General features: G+C 39.4%; 1 long non-coding RNA gene and 1 other non-coding gene across 5 annotated transcripts in view; one reads left to right on the plus strand and one right to left on the minus strand.

The window, feature by feature from the left end:
• The first annotated feature begins 304 nt into the window (after nt 1-304).
• Nucleotides 305-411, plus strand: LOC145539964 (U6 spliceosomal RNA). Its single transcript, XR_014078101.1, has one exon. It is a non-coding gene; the product is annotated as a U6 spliceosomal RNA (small nuclear RNA).
• Nucleotides 412-10184: 9773 nt separating this feature from the next.
• Nucleotides 10185-13100, minus strand: part of LOC145522842 (uncharacterized) — a 90707-nt gene continuing 87791 nt past the window's right edge. For all 4 annotated transcript variants that reach the window (XR_014066188.1, XR_014066190.1, XR_014066193.1 and 1 more), the window contains one exon: nt 10185-12523. This is a non-coding gene — a long non-coding RNA (uncharacterized LOC145522842). The remainder of the gene's footprint in view (nt 12524-13100) is intronic.

Below are 13100 nucleotides of genomic sequence, written 5' to 3' on the forward strand. Positions count from 1 at the left end.
ATTCAAGAATTTTCCCACAGTAAACAACAAATTTGGCAGGTGTCTTCCTGGGTACCAGGTAGGAATAAAATAACAAATTGGAAAATATTTCATGGGGGAGGTGGGAGTTACTGGATTAGATTTTTCTCTATTAAAATCATGCTTTTCTATTGTTTGAACTTTCTAAAATATGTTTTTGGAGTTTTTTAAAAAGAGAAAACAAAATTTTAGAAAAGAATATAATGTAAATTATTTACATAATTGACACAAATTGATATGTTTTTAAATTAAGTAATGTTACAAACATCTAAAAGTAATAAATGCCATGCTCACTTCAGTAGCACATGTACTAAAATTGGAACTATACAGAGAAGACTGGCATGGCCCCTGCACAAGGATGACACACAAGCTTGTGAAACGTTCCACATTTTTTGGTGTTGGGAAAGTTGGACACATCTAAATGTAGTTAGAGCACACCCTCACACCATGGACAAAAATAAACTCAGAAACGGCTTAAAGACTTAAATAGAAGACATGACACCATAAAACTTTTAGAAGAGAACATAGGCAAAACATTTTTGGACATAAATTGTATCAGTGTTTTCTTAGGTCAGTCTCCCAAGGTAACAGAAATAAAAGCAAAATAAGAAAATGGGACCTAATTAAACTTATAACCTTTTGCACAGCAAAGAAAACCATAAATAAAATGAAAAGAGACCCTACCGACTGGGAGAAAATATTTGCAAATGACGTGGCTGACAAGGGCTTAATTTCCAAAATATACAAACAATTCATATAACTCAATAACAACAACAACAGAAAAACACCTGAATCAAAAACTGGGCAGAAGACCTAAATAGACATTTCTCCAAAGAACACATCAGTTCAGTTCAGTCGCTCAGTCGTGTCCGACTCTTTGCAACCCCATGAATCGCAGCATGCCAGGCCTTCCTGTCCATCACCAACTCCTGGAGTCCACCCAAACCCATGTCCATCGAGTCGGTGATGCCATCCAATCATCTCATCCTCTGTCGTCCCCTTCTCCTCCTGCCCCCAATCCTTCCCAACATCAGGGTCTTTTCCAATGAGTCAACCCTTCACACGAGGTGGCCAAAGTATTGGAGTTTCAGCTTCAACATCAGTCCTTCCAATGAACACCCAGGGCTGATCTCCTTTAGGATGGACTGGTTGGATCTCCTTACAGTCCAAGGGACTCTCAAGAGTCTTCTCCAACACCACAGTTCAAAAGCATCAATTCTTTGGTGCTCAGCTTTCTTTACAGTCCAACTCTCATACAGATGGCCAATAGGTGAAAGATACTCATCATCACTAATTATTGGAGAAATACAAATAAAAACTACAGTGAGTTTCTATTTCATACCAATCAGAATGACCATCATTAATTAGTCTACAAATAACAAATGCTGCAGAGGGTGTGGAGAAAAAGGAACCCTCCTACACTGTTAGTAGGAATGTAAATCAGTACAACCGCTATGCAAAATAGCACAGATGTTCCTCAAAAACCTTAAAGTAGAGTTACTATATGATTCTGCAATTCCACTCCTGTGCACAGACCTGGACAAAACTATAATTTGAAATGATATATGCACACCTATGTTCATAGCAGCACTAGTCACAATAGCCAAGACATGGAAACAACCTAAATGTCCACCAACAGATATATGGATAAAAATGTGGTGTGTGTATGTGTGTGTGTGTGTGTGTATGTATATATACATGTTAATATATTGTAACACACACATACACAAAGGAATACTACTCAGCCATAAAAAAGAATAAAATAGTGACATTTGCAGCAACATGGATGAATCTAGAGATTATGATACTAAGTGAAATAAGTCAGATAAAGGCAAATGCCATATGATATCATTTATATGTGGAATCTAAAATATGACACAAATGAAGTTATCTATGAAGCAGAAACAGATTCACCGATATAGGAAACAGATTTGTGGTTGCCAAGGAGATTAGGGGCAGGGAGAGAGATGAACTGGGAGTTTGGGATTAGCAGATGCAAACTATTATATACAGAATGGATAAACAATAAGGTCTTACTGTATAGCACATGTATCTATATTTAATATTGTGTAATAAACCATAATTGAAAATAGTATGAAAAAGAAAACATATATATGTATAAATGAATCATTTTGCTCTATAGCAGAAACTAACAGCATTGTAAATCAACTATACTTCAATAAAATAAATTTTAAAAATGAAATTAAAGTTAAAAAGGTAAATGTCAAGAATGAAAATAATTCAATATAGGCTCATATATTCAATTTTTTCTTCCAAGGACAATAAGTACTTAGCTGAAAACTGAAATGTTTACTAGTTTCCTTTCATTTTTTTAGAATTTTGTGTACAAAGGAGGTTAGAACTTGTCATAAATATATCTTGATGGTTTGATCTGCTTTCGTTAACTAGGCCCTGATTTTAATATTTTTGATTTCTGTAAGTCCAAGAAAACTATAAACAGAAAAAAGTAAACAGAAAAGGTAGATAGCAGGTACTTAACCAGGATAAATACTCGCTATTCTAATGTCAAGATTCTAGTAAAACCTTTGTCTTCCTAATAATTAACAATCTTTGCTAAATTAAATGATTTCAGCTAACCAACTTTGGCATTGAGCCAGAAATGAGTACTGACTGGGAACTAACAAAGCAGACAGAGCTACATGCCTACAAGAAAAGCATACTTTTTGGAGGTGGGATGTGAAGGAAGATAGGAAATAACGGTGATGGAATTTGAAGAAAACCAGAAGGTTGGCAAAGCGGCAGCCTGTCTAAAACAACAGTGTAGGCACTACGGGCAAGGTGGGTGTACAGGGAGCTGATGAGGGAATGAAAGTTTTCTCTCTGGGAAAGAAGGAGGAAGATGGTTGTAGGATGGCTGAAAATTTGTATCTTAAAATCCTTAGATTCTCTTCAGGTCAGCTCAATGGTCAACAAAAGCATTTTAGAAATTTTCGCACTCAATTTACCTTGAGTACGTATGTGTGTGTTCAGTCACTCAGTTGTGTCTGACGCTTTGCAACCCTTTGGACTGTAGCCTGCCAGGCTTCTCTGTCCATGGAATTTTCCTGGCAAGAATACTGGAGTGGGTAGTCACTTCCTCCTCCAGGGGATCTTCACGACTCAGGGATCGAACCCTCATCTCTTGAGTCTCCTGCATTGGCAGGCAGATTCTTTACCATTAGCACCACCTGGGAAGCCCATCTTAAGTATGTTAATTCACAAAAGGCTTCAAGTAACCAAACCTGAAATTGATTAATCTAAAAAGAAATTTACATCCTCTTTCAATTTGTATCCTGAAAGACACAGAGCAAAACTTTTTTCACTCAAAATTCCAATATCCTCAAACAGGAGCTATGCTGAGAGAGATTTTTGTAGCCATCAAGAATCTGGAGTAGTGCTCTGATTATCTATTGTTGTGGAACAAACTACCTCAAAGTCACTGGACGAAAACAACAATTATTCATGTTGCTCATGAATCTGCAGTTTGGACAGAGCTCATGCATCGCCAGCTTGGTGGCTGAAAGGTTAGAGTGACTCAGTGGTTAGGGGCTGAAATCATCTGAAGTCTCATTCACTCATAAGTCTGGGGGTTGATGCCGGCTATTGGCCAGGACTTCATCTGGGATTGTAAGCTAGAACATGTGCACCTGGCCTCTCCCTTGGGACTTACTTGTAGGCTTCCTCAGAGGATGGTGGCTGGGCATGAAGAGTCACTCCTAGCCCAAAGGACAGGTAACGGGAGCTACCAGCTTCTTGAGTCTTTGGAGTGAGAAGCTGGCACAGTGGCACTTAAGCTGTTTTCTATTAATCAAACAGTCACAGAGCACATGACCAAAGAGAGAGACACTGTCCACACCTCTCAATGGGAGATCACCGCCACAGATGGCAACCCCACTGCCATTCCCTCAAGGATTAAGTTGACAATTTTCCCAGAGCAATCTAAAATTATATCCTGTTACTAAATAAATTGTCCAGATATGGGCTGATGTGGGCTTCCCTGATAGCTCAGTAGGTAAAGAATCTGCCTGCAATGCAGGAGGCCCCAGTTCGATTCCTGGGTCTGGAAAACCTGCTGGAGAAGGGATGGGCTAACCACTCCAGTATTCTTGGGCCTCACTTGTGGCTCAGCTGGTAAAGAATCCACCTGCAATGTGGGAGACCTGGGTTTGATCCCTGGGTTGGGAAGATGCCCTGGAGAAGGGAAAGGCTACCCACTTCAGTATTCTGGCCTGGAGAATTCCATGGACTGTATAGCCCATGGGGTCACAAAGAGTTGGACATGACCGAGTGACTTTCACTTTCATGGGCTGATAAGACAATATGCAAATTATTTTAGTACTTAAAAGCTCTAAAGACAAGAGTTGAAAGTCACTGGACACATTTCACCTCATTAAGACCTCATGAAAGTGAAAGTGTTAATCTCAGTTGCGTCCAACTCTTTGCAACCCAATGTACTGTAGCCCACCAATCTCCACTGTCCATGGAATTCTCCAGGCAAGAAAACTGCAATGGGTGGCCGTTCCCTTTGCCAAGGGATCTTCACGATCCAGGGATCAAATCTGGATCTCCTACAATGGAGGCAGACTCTTTACCTTCTGAGTTACCAGGGAAGCCATTAAGATCTCATGCAGTTCAGTTTATTAAGGTGTTAAGCAAAATATTTCATTGTAATATTAATTATTAAGTGAAGCCATGCTTCAAGCAGCATAGTCTGATTTTCATGGTATCTGAGAGTTTAGAATAGTAACCACCAAGGTCTTATTATAAGGGGTTTGGACATCATCCACCCTTGGGATGGGAATTGATATCAGAGACATCTTTCATGCAGGAGACATAGGAAACTCGGGTTTGATCTCTGGGTTGTGAAGATCCCCTGGAGGAGGAAATGGCAACTCATTTCAGTATTCTTGCCTGGGAAATCCCATGGACAGAGGAGCCTGGACAGCTACAGTCCACAATGTCGCAAAGAGTCAGATACAACTGAGCACACATGCACACACATCCTCCAGACTAATTCTTGGTGGTTTCTATTTCCTCAGAACTTGGATGATTACTAGAGATGAATGTTGACCAGTTGCAAAAAGGAAGAGAAATGAGAGGTGGCCAGTGAACTGATAGGATATTGTCAGCTGACTTCAGGATATGGAAGAATTATTGTGAAGTAGTTTCCTGCAGTGCTATCCTTTCAGAGAAGACAAGATCTTTTGGATTTAGTCACTGTGATTGCTGGAATCACTGGCAGGCACTTTCTCCAATGACTGTTCTTTACATAGAGTTGTCAGCTGAAGATAAGATCTAGATATGCAGGATACTCATCCCTTCACATGTCTGTAGTTGTGAGATGGAGGTACAGATTTATTCATCCCAAATCTTGAGCTAATTTGTTAACTCTACTTATACTGTATCTGACTAGAAAATATGGAAACTAATTGACTCAACTCAAAAAATTTTCACCATAATTATAAAAATGACTATTTTCTGATGTCACAGGGTATTCTGGTACTCTGATTTACCCAAAGCTAATCATCTTTTCTTCTTATATCTCAGGTTTCAACATGTATATTAATCATAATCGTTGATTAGTGACATACCATTCATTTAAAATTATTTATTAATTACATATATATCTATCTGGCACTCTTGTAGATACTTAGGATATATCAGTGAATAAAACAATGAAGCTGCCTCTTGGGACTTATATTCTGGCAGGGAGAGACAGATAATAAATAATAAATGTATAATATAAACATGTTTATTTTAAATTTATTTATTTTTTATTAAATATATATATTTGTATATGATATATACTGGTTATTATCTGTTTTCCCCTCTCCTCAAATCTATTCTCTTTAGGAGCTACAGATTATTTTAAAATATGTAATGTGGATCAATGGTTTATATTCATCATTACCAGAGACCTCCACATTGCATGAAACAATAAATCCTGGAGGAATCCTATAGCAAGTTTTTTCTTTCTTTTCTGAATCTCATGATATGTTTCAGTCCAAAGCAGTTTTAAAGCAATGTTTATAGCAATCAGTAACAACCACCCACTTAAGCATCTTTAATGTTGGCATTTAAAAGGGAAGTAAGTCATTGGCTTGTCAGCCCAGTGATGCTTGAGTAATGATGATGATTTAGGCAAACACAAATCATGCTTCTTATTGGACTGTCTGATATACAAAAAAATATGAAGTTAAATAATATTTCATGATGTTAATTTATTGTTTTTCTTCCTATGTTTCTCTCTCCTCCCTCTCGTTTCAAGCAGTTTGCCATCATGTCTTCCTTACATCTGGAGCACAGCCAAAACCCATTCAGGAAATTATGCTGTTTACTACTCTAGAACAACTTTTAAGAAGATTAGCAGTTATCTGAAAAATATATGGCCGAGTTGAGGTGGGAAAAAGGAGGGGTGAGACATGAGTTTCATTGCTCCTCAGGCCAAACATGTATGGTGCCCTTTGGTGCCATACCAACAGAAAATAACCTGACTTGAGAGAGAAGTGATTGAGTATTGGCAAGGCAGGTAGGACCATAAGCAGCCTTGGCAAAGATGCCTGTGCCCCCTGGAATGGCACAGAAATGGCAGGAGACTGAGGATGTGAAGGTCTCTGTGAGCGAATAAACCGATGATGAAGCAAGGTAACCAAGGATAAAGCAAGGTAACAAAGGATGGGGTGAGTCACAAGTCAACTGGGGCAGAGAAACTAAGGACATGAATAACCAGTGGCTGAATGGACTTGCTGCAAATCATCCACCTAGGCATTGCAAATATCACAGATTTGTGGGTAAATGAGAGTGAAGGACACCTTGCAAGATTAAGATTATAGTCTGAGTTTTGTTCCTTTCTCCCCTTGCCAGTCAGCCAAAAGAGGTACTTGAAATAAAATTAACTGGAGCTTTAGAAAAGAAAGAATATTGTATTTCTTATACTCCTGAGATTGTAAATTAAGACATCCTCATACTTGATGACAGTAACTATTGTGTTGATATTCCTCAAGAGTCTGAGTTATGTGATGGAAAGTCCAGTGCTTCACTGAACTTGAAGATCCCAAGTAATCTCCAAAGAGGTGCTACACTGGATAGTTGCCACTTCTACCCATTAGAACACGACTGGAAGAAAGTAGACTGAAAATGCAACAGGTGTCAATTATGTGAAAGACACAGAAAACCAGAAACTCCCTTCAGCTCTGCAATGTTTGAATGCTGGGGCCAAGGCTTTGTTCTTCGTGACCTGCACTCAGTACTGTGACCCTCATTCTCTCAGCTCTCCAAACTCTTTGGTCAGTAATTCCCTAAACATTTGGAGCCTTACACTTGTACTCCTGGCTCTGAATTTTCCTTCCTCTGGTACTCTGAGACCAGCAATTGTAATTTCTGTAGACCAGGAAGGTGAAGTTCTCATACAACTTTTTCTTTCCAAGTTCTCCCCTTTCTCCCATAAGAAACATTTTCCATTCTGAACCCTCAATATCTTCCCAGAAAGCATTAACAAATTCCCTCTCTGGAATTCTGACACAAAATTCCTCTTTCACGATCAGCTTATCATTTCTGCCTAATCCTGATGTGAATGAATACAGATATTCTAATAACCATGGATTGTACGAGTGCTCTATGGTACACTTTTTCCTGAATTAAGTATCTGTGCATGATATATACTTAATAGTAATATTACTTTTCCTCTTGGATCAGTCCTTTTAGTTTTCTTTCCACCCAGACTTCAGTTTACTTGTGAACTCTAATCAGCTTTTGCTTTTGTTTGGTTTTATCTTTTTTTCACTACCCCATGGAGGTAGATCCTGGCAGATTTTCCAGATACCACTCACTCATTTTATCTTTCACTAATCAATAACCTATGCAACCTCTTCACCCTAAGCACTCAGCATATAGAAACAAATGGTTGATAACATTGGCCATCTGAAAACAAAGCAGCTAACATAGTTTTATTTCTCATTGAGAAAAGAAAATAGATAGCCTAGAAACAGAAATAGTGACAATGAAAGAGAGTCAAGACAGGGCTGAAAGTGATTATGACGTCTTGTAGGAGGATGGGTGGATGATGCAAAGAGAGAATGAAAACTCGGCTTCTGTCCCTCCCCCTCTGTAGATACAATCTCTCACTGGATGCCATCTATCACGTGACTTTATTCTACAAGGTTTTACTGGTAGAAACAAACACCAGGAGTTGTCCAGATCATCATTCCTCTTTATAGAATTACCTCTTTAGTGATGTTCTCTGAGTTTGGCCCAAACTCAGTTGGCCAGAATAGTTCCACTGTGACTTACTTTTTTTCAGCAACTTCTCTCTCTTTCCATTTTCCATAGTTTAATATCATTGGTTACTTTGTAAATAGTTTATCTGGTTGATAATATTGATATTTCAAAGAAGTGTTTGCTCTTTTCCAATATTTATAGGTTTTAGCATAGTAACAGCGAATTACAAGGTTTTTCATTAATGAACCAGAGTCTGGAATACCAAAACCAGTTATATTATTAAAACCTCACGTTTCTTATTTCCCTGAGTTCGCTTTAGTTCTGTATCATTTTCTGCCTTTGGGCAGTAGGAGGGTAATATATCTGCTCTGAGAGGGAGCAGTGGAACCTAATCCGGGGAAAGCATGTGATAACAACACAAATGACAGAGGTTTAGTGAAAATCTCTTCTGCTAAAGGACAGAGCAAAGAAACTGGCAGGTGCTTACAATTAATTCCAAAGCTTTTGTACAAGCTAGAATTGAATTTTAAATCTCTTACACAGAAGAGTCAAGAACAGCATGACACCATCAATAATTCATCATTTTTAAAAAAGTCTTACAAATATACAATGGAGCACGAGTTTGGAAATAGAGAGACAGGTATTCTCTTCCTCTTTCTAATATCGGCTAACTGTGATTTTAAGTTTTCTATCCTTCAGTTTCCTGATATTTAAAGAAGAGTCGTTTACTATTTTATGAGACTGATGTTTATACTGACTATGCCAAAGCCTTTGACTGTGTGGATCACAACAAACTGTGGAAAATTCTTCAAGAGATGGGAATACTAGACCACCTGATCTGCCTCCTGAGAAATCTGTATGCGGGTCAAGAAGCAACAGTTAGAACCAGACATGGAATAATAGGCTGCTTCCAAATAGGGAAAGGAATACCTAAAGGCTGTATATTGTCACCCTGCTTGTTTAACTTATATGGAGAGTACATCATGAGAAATGTTGGACTGGATGAAACACAGGCTGGAATCAACATTGCTGGGAGAAATATCAATCACCTCAGATATGCAGATAACACCACCCTTATGGCAGAAAGTGAAGAAGAAATAAAGAGCCTCTTGATGAAAGTGGAAAAGGAGAGTGAAAAAGCTGGCTTAAAACTCAACATTCAGAAAACTAAGATCATGGCATCCGGTCTCATCGCTTCATGGCAAATAGATGAGGAAACAATGGAAACAGTGACAGACATTATTTTTTGAGGCTCCAAAATCACTGCAGATGGTGACTTTAGCAATGAAATTAAAAGACGCTTGCTCCTTGGAAGAAAAGCTATGAAAAACCTAGACAGTATTTTATTTTTTTTAATAAAAGCAGAGACATTACTTTGCCAACAAAAGTCTGTCTAGTCAAAGCTATGGTTTTTCCAGTAGTCATGTATGGATATGAGAGTTAGACTGTAAAAAGAGCAGAGTGCCGAAGAATTGATGCTTTTGAACTGTGGTGAGAGTCCCTTGAACAGCAAGGAAATCCAACCAGTCAATCCTAAAGGAAATCAGTCCAGAATATTCATTGGAAGGACTGATGCTGAAACTGACACTCCAATACTTCGGCTACTTGATGTGAAGAACTGACTCATTTGAAAAGCCCCTGACGCTGGGAAAGATTGAAGGCAGGAAGAGAAGGGGACAACAGAGGATGAGATGGTTGGTTGGATGGCATCACTGACTCAATGGACATGAGTTTGAGTAAGCTCTGGGAGTTGGTGATGGACAGGGAAGCCTGGTGTGCTGCAGTCCATGGGGTCCTAAAGAGTCGGACATGACTGAGGGACTGAAGTGAACCGAACTGAACGTTTATATTTTGTATTAATTGTAGGGCAATTAGTTATTTTAATATGTTTATAAACAATTTGCATTTTGATTTTAATTTACTATTTCTTATAAAAAAATTGCTGGGCATTTTTCTACATTTTTTTTTCTTATTTTGCATAATGGGTCTAAACATCTTTCCACCTAGCCAATTTGTGAATATTCACAGTTAACAAAAATTTAAAATTATGATACAGTCAGTGAAGGTGTTTTACTTGCAGAGGCACAACCATACTACATCACTTATAGAAGACATACTCTGAGATCAGAGAAGGCAATGGCACCCCACTCCAGTACTCTTGCCTGGAAAATCCCATGGATGGAGGAGCCTGGTAGGCTGCAGTCCAAGGGGTCACTAAGAGTCGGACATGACTGAGTGACTTCACTTTCACTTTTCACTTTCATGCATTGGAGAAGGAAATGGCAACCCACTCCAGTGTTCTTGCCTGGAGAATCCCAGGGACGGCAGAGCCTGCTGGGCTGCCATCTATGGGGTCGCACAGAGTCGGACATGACTGAGGTGACTTAGCATTTAGCACTCTGAGATGGTTAAATAGCTGTTTTATTCTTTGATAGATGTTAATTAGTACCACTTGACAAGTGCTACTGAAAATGAACAAGATACAAATAAAATAGGAAACATATTTTTTCTTTCAAAAGAATATAAGCCACATATTTTCAACTGAGTTCCCTTACTCTCTATAATAAATGTGGTTTGTGCTAAAGAAATGTACCTGGAGGATGTTTATTTTTGCTTCATTGATATAAGATCTCTGACTGGCTAATGAGTTCTGCCCAAGAGCAGATGCAATATTGGAACTTCAAGCTGTCTGTTATAATAGTCTAGAGAAGGTTTTGTATCCTAGTAATCACATATATGTGTAATTATAGGTATATATATATATATATTGCCTTGTCATATACATATATGTGTGAAATATATGTGTGTGTGTGTGCGTAGTGTATATATACATATATTTGCACACATAAATCCTACAATAATTTATTTAGTGGTAGGTATGATGTGTTTGGCTGCAAAGAATATAATCAATCTGATTTCAGTGTTGACCATCTGGTGATGTCCATGTGTAGAGTCTTCTCTTGTGTTGTTGGAAGAGGGTGTTTGATATGACCAGTGCATTCTCTTGGCAAAACTCTATTAGCCAGGTGTTTCTTGACTTCCTACTTTTGCATTCCAGTCCCCTATAATGAAAAGGACATCTTTTTTGGGTGTTAGTTCTAAAAGGTCTTGTAGGTCTTCATAGAACCGTTCAAGTTCAGCTTCTTCGGCGTTACTGGTTGGGGCATAGGCTTGGATTACCATGATATTGAATAGTTTGCCTTGGAAAAGAACAGAGATCATTCTGTCGTTTTTGAGATTGCATTCAAGTACTGCATTTCGGACTCTTTTGTTGACCATGATGGCTACTCCATTTCTTCTAAGGGACTCCTGCCTACAGTAGTAGACATAATGGTAATCTGAGGTAAAGTCACCCATTCCAGTTCATTTTAGTTTGCTGATTCCTAGAATGTTGATCTTCACCCTTGCCATCTCCTGTTTGGCCACTTCCAATTTGCCTTGATTCATGGACCTAACATTCCAGGTTCCTATACAATATTGCTCTTTACCACATTGGACCTTGCTTCTATCACCAGTCCCATCCACAACTGGGTGTTGTTTTTGCTTTGGCTCCATCCCTTCATTCTTTCTGGAGTTATTTCTCCAGTGATCTCCAGTAGCATATTGGGAACCTACCGACCTGGGGAGTTCCTCTCGCTTCTATCACCAGTCCCATCCACAACTGGGTGTTGTTTTTGCTTTGGCTCCGTCCCTTCATTCTTTCTGGAGTTATTTCTCCACTGATCTCCAGTAGCATATTGGGAACCTACCGACCTGGGGAGTTCCTCTTTCAGTATCCTATCATCTTGCCTTTTCATACTGTTCATGGGGTTCTCAAGGCAAGTATACTGAAGTGGTTTTCCATTCCCTTCTCCAGTGGACCACATTCTGTCAGACCTCTCCACCATGACCCATCTGTCTTGGGTGGCCCCACACGGCATGCTTTAGTTTCATTGAGTTAGACAAGGCTGTGGTCCTTGTGATCAGATTGGCTAGTTTTCTGTGATTATGGTTTCAGTGTGTCTGCCCTCTGATGCCCTCCCGCAACACCTACCATCTTACTTGGGTTTCTCTTACCTTGGACATGGGGTATCTCTTCACGGCTGCTCCAGCAAAGCGCAGCCACTGCTCCTTACCTTGGATGAGGGATATCTCCTCACAGTCGCCCCTCCTGACCTCGAACGTAGAGTAGCTCCTCTCGGCCCTCCTGTGCCTGTGCAGCTGCTGCTCCTTGGAAGTGGGGTTGCTCCTCTCGGCTGCGCTTCTGACCTTGTACGTGGAGTTACTCCTCTCCGCCAATGGAGAAGCTCTATACAGTCAGCAAAAACAAGACCAGAAGCTCACTCTGGCTCAAATCATGAACTCCTTATTGCCAAATTCAGACTTAAATTGAAGAAAGTAGGGAAAACCACTAGTCCATTCAGGTATGACATAAATCAAATCCCTTATGATTATACAGTGGAAGTGAGAAAGATTTAAGGGACTAGATCTGATAGACAGAGTGCCTGATGAACTATGGACAGAGGTTCATGACATTGTACAGGATACAGGGATCAAGACCATCCCCATGGAAAAGAAAAGCAAAATGGTTGTCTGAGGAGGCCTTACAAATAGCTGGGAAAAGAAGAGAAGCAAAAAGCAAAGGAGAAAAGGAAAGATATTCCCATCTGAATGCAGAGTTCCAAAGAATAGAAAGGAGAGATAAGAAAGCCTTCCTCAGCGATCAATGCAAAGAAATAGAGGAAAACAACAGAATGGGAAAGACTAGAGATCTCATCAAGAAAATTAGAGATACCAAGGGAACATTTCATGCAAAGATGAGCTGATAAAGGACAGAAATGATATGGACCTAAGAGAAGCAGAAGATATTAAGAAGAGGTGGCAAG

This window comes from Giraffa tippelskirchi, chromosome 2, assembly GCF_054371585.1.
Source record: "Giraffa tippelskirchi isolate mGirTip1 chromosome 2, T2T-mGirTip1v1.2.pri, whole genome shotgun sequence".
Lineage (NCBI taxonomy): Eukaryota > Metazoa > Chordata > Mammalia > Artiodactyla > Giraffidae > Giraffa > Giraffa tippelskirchi.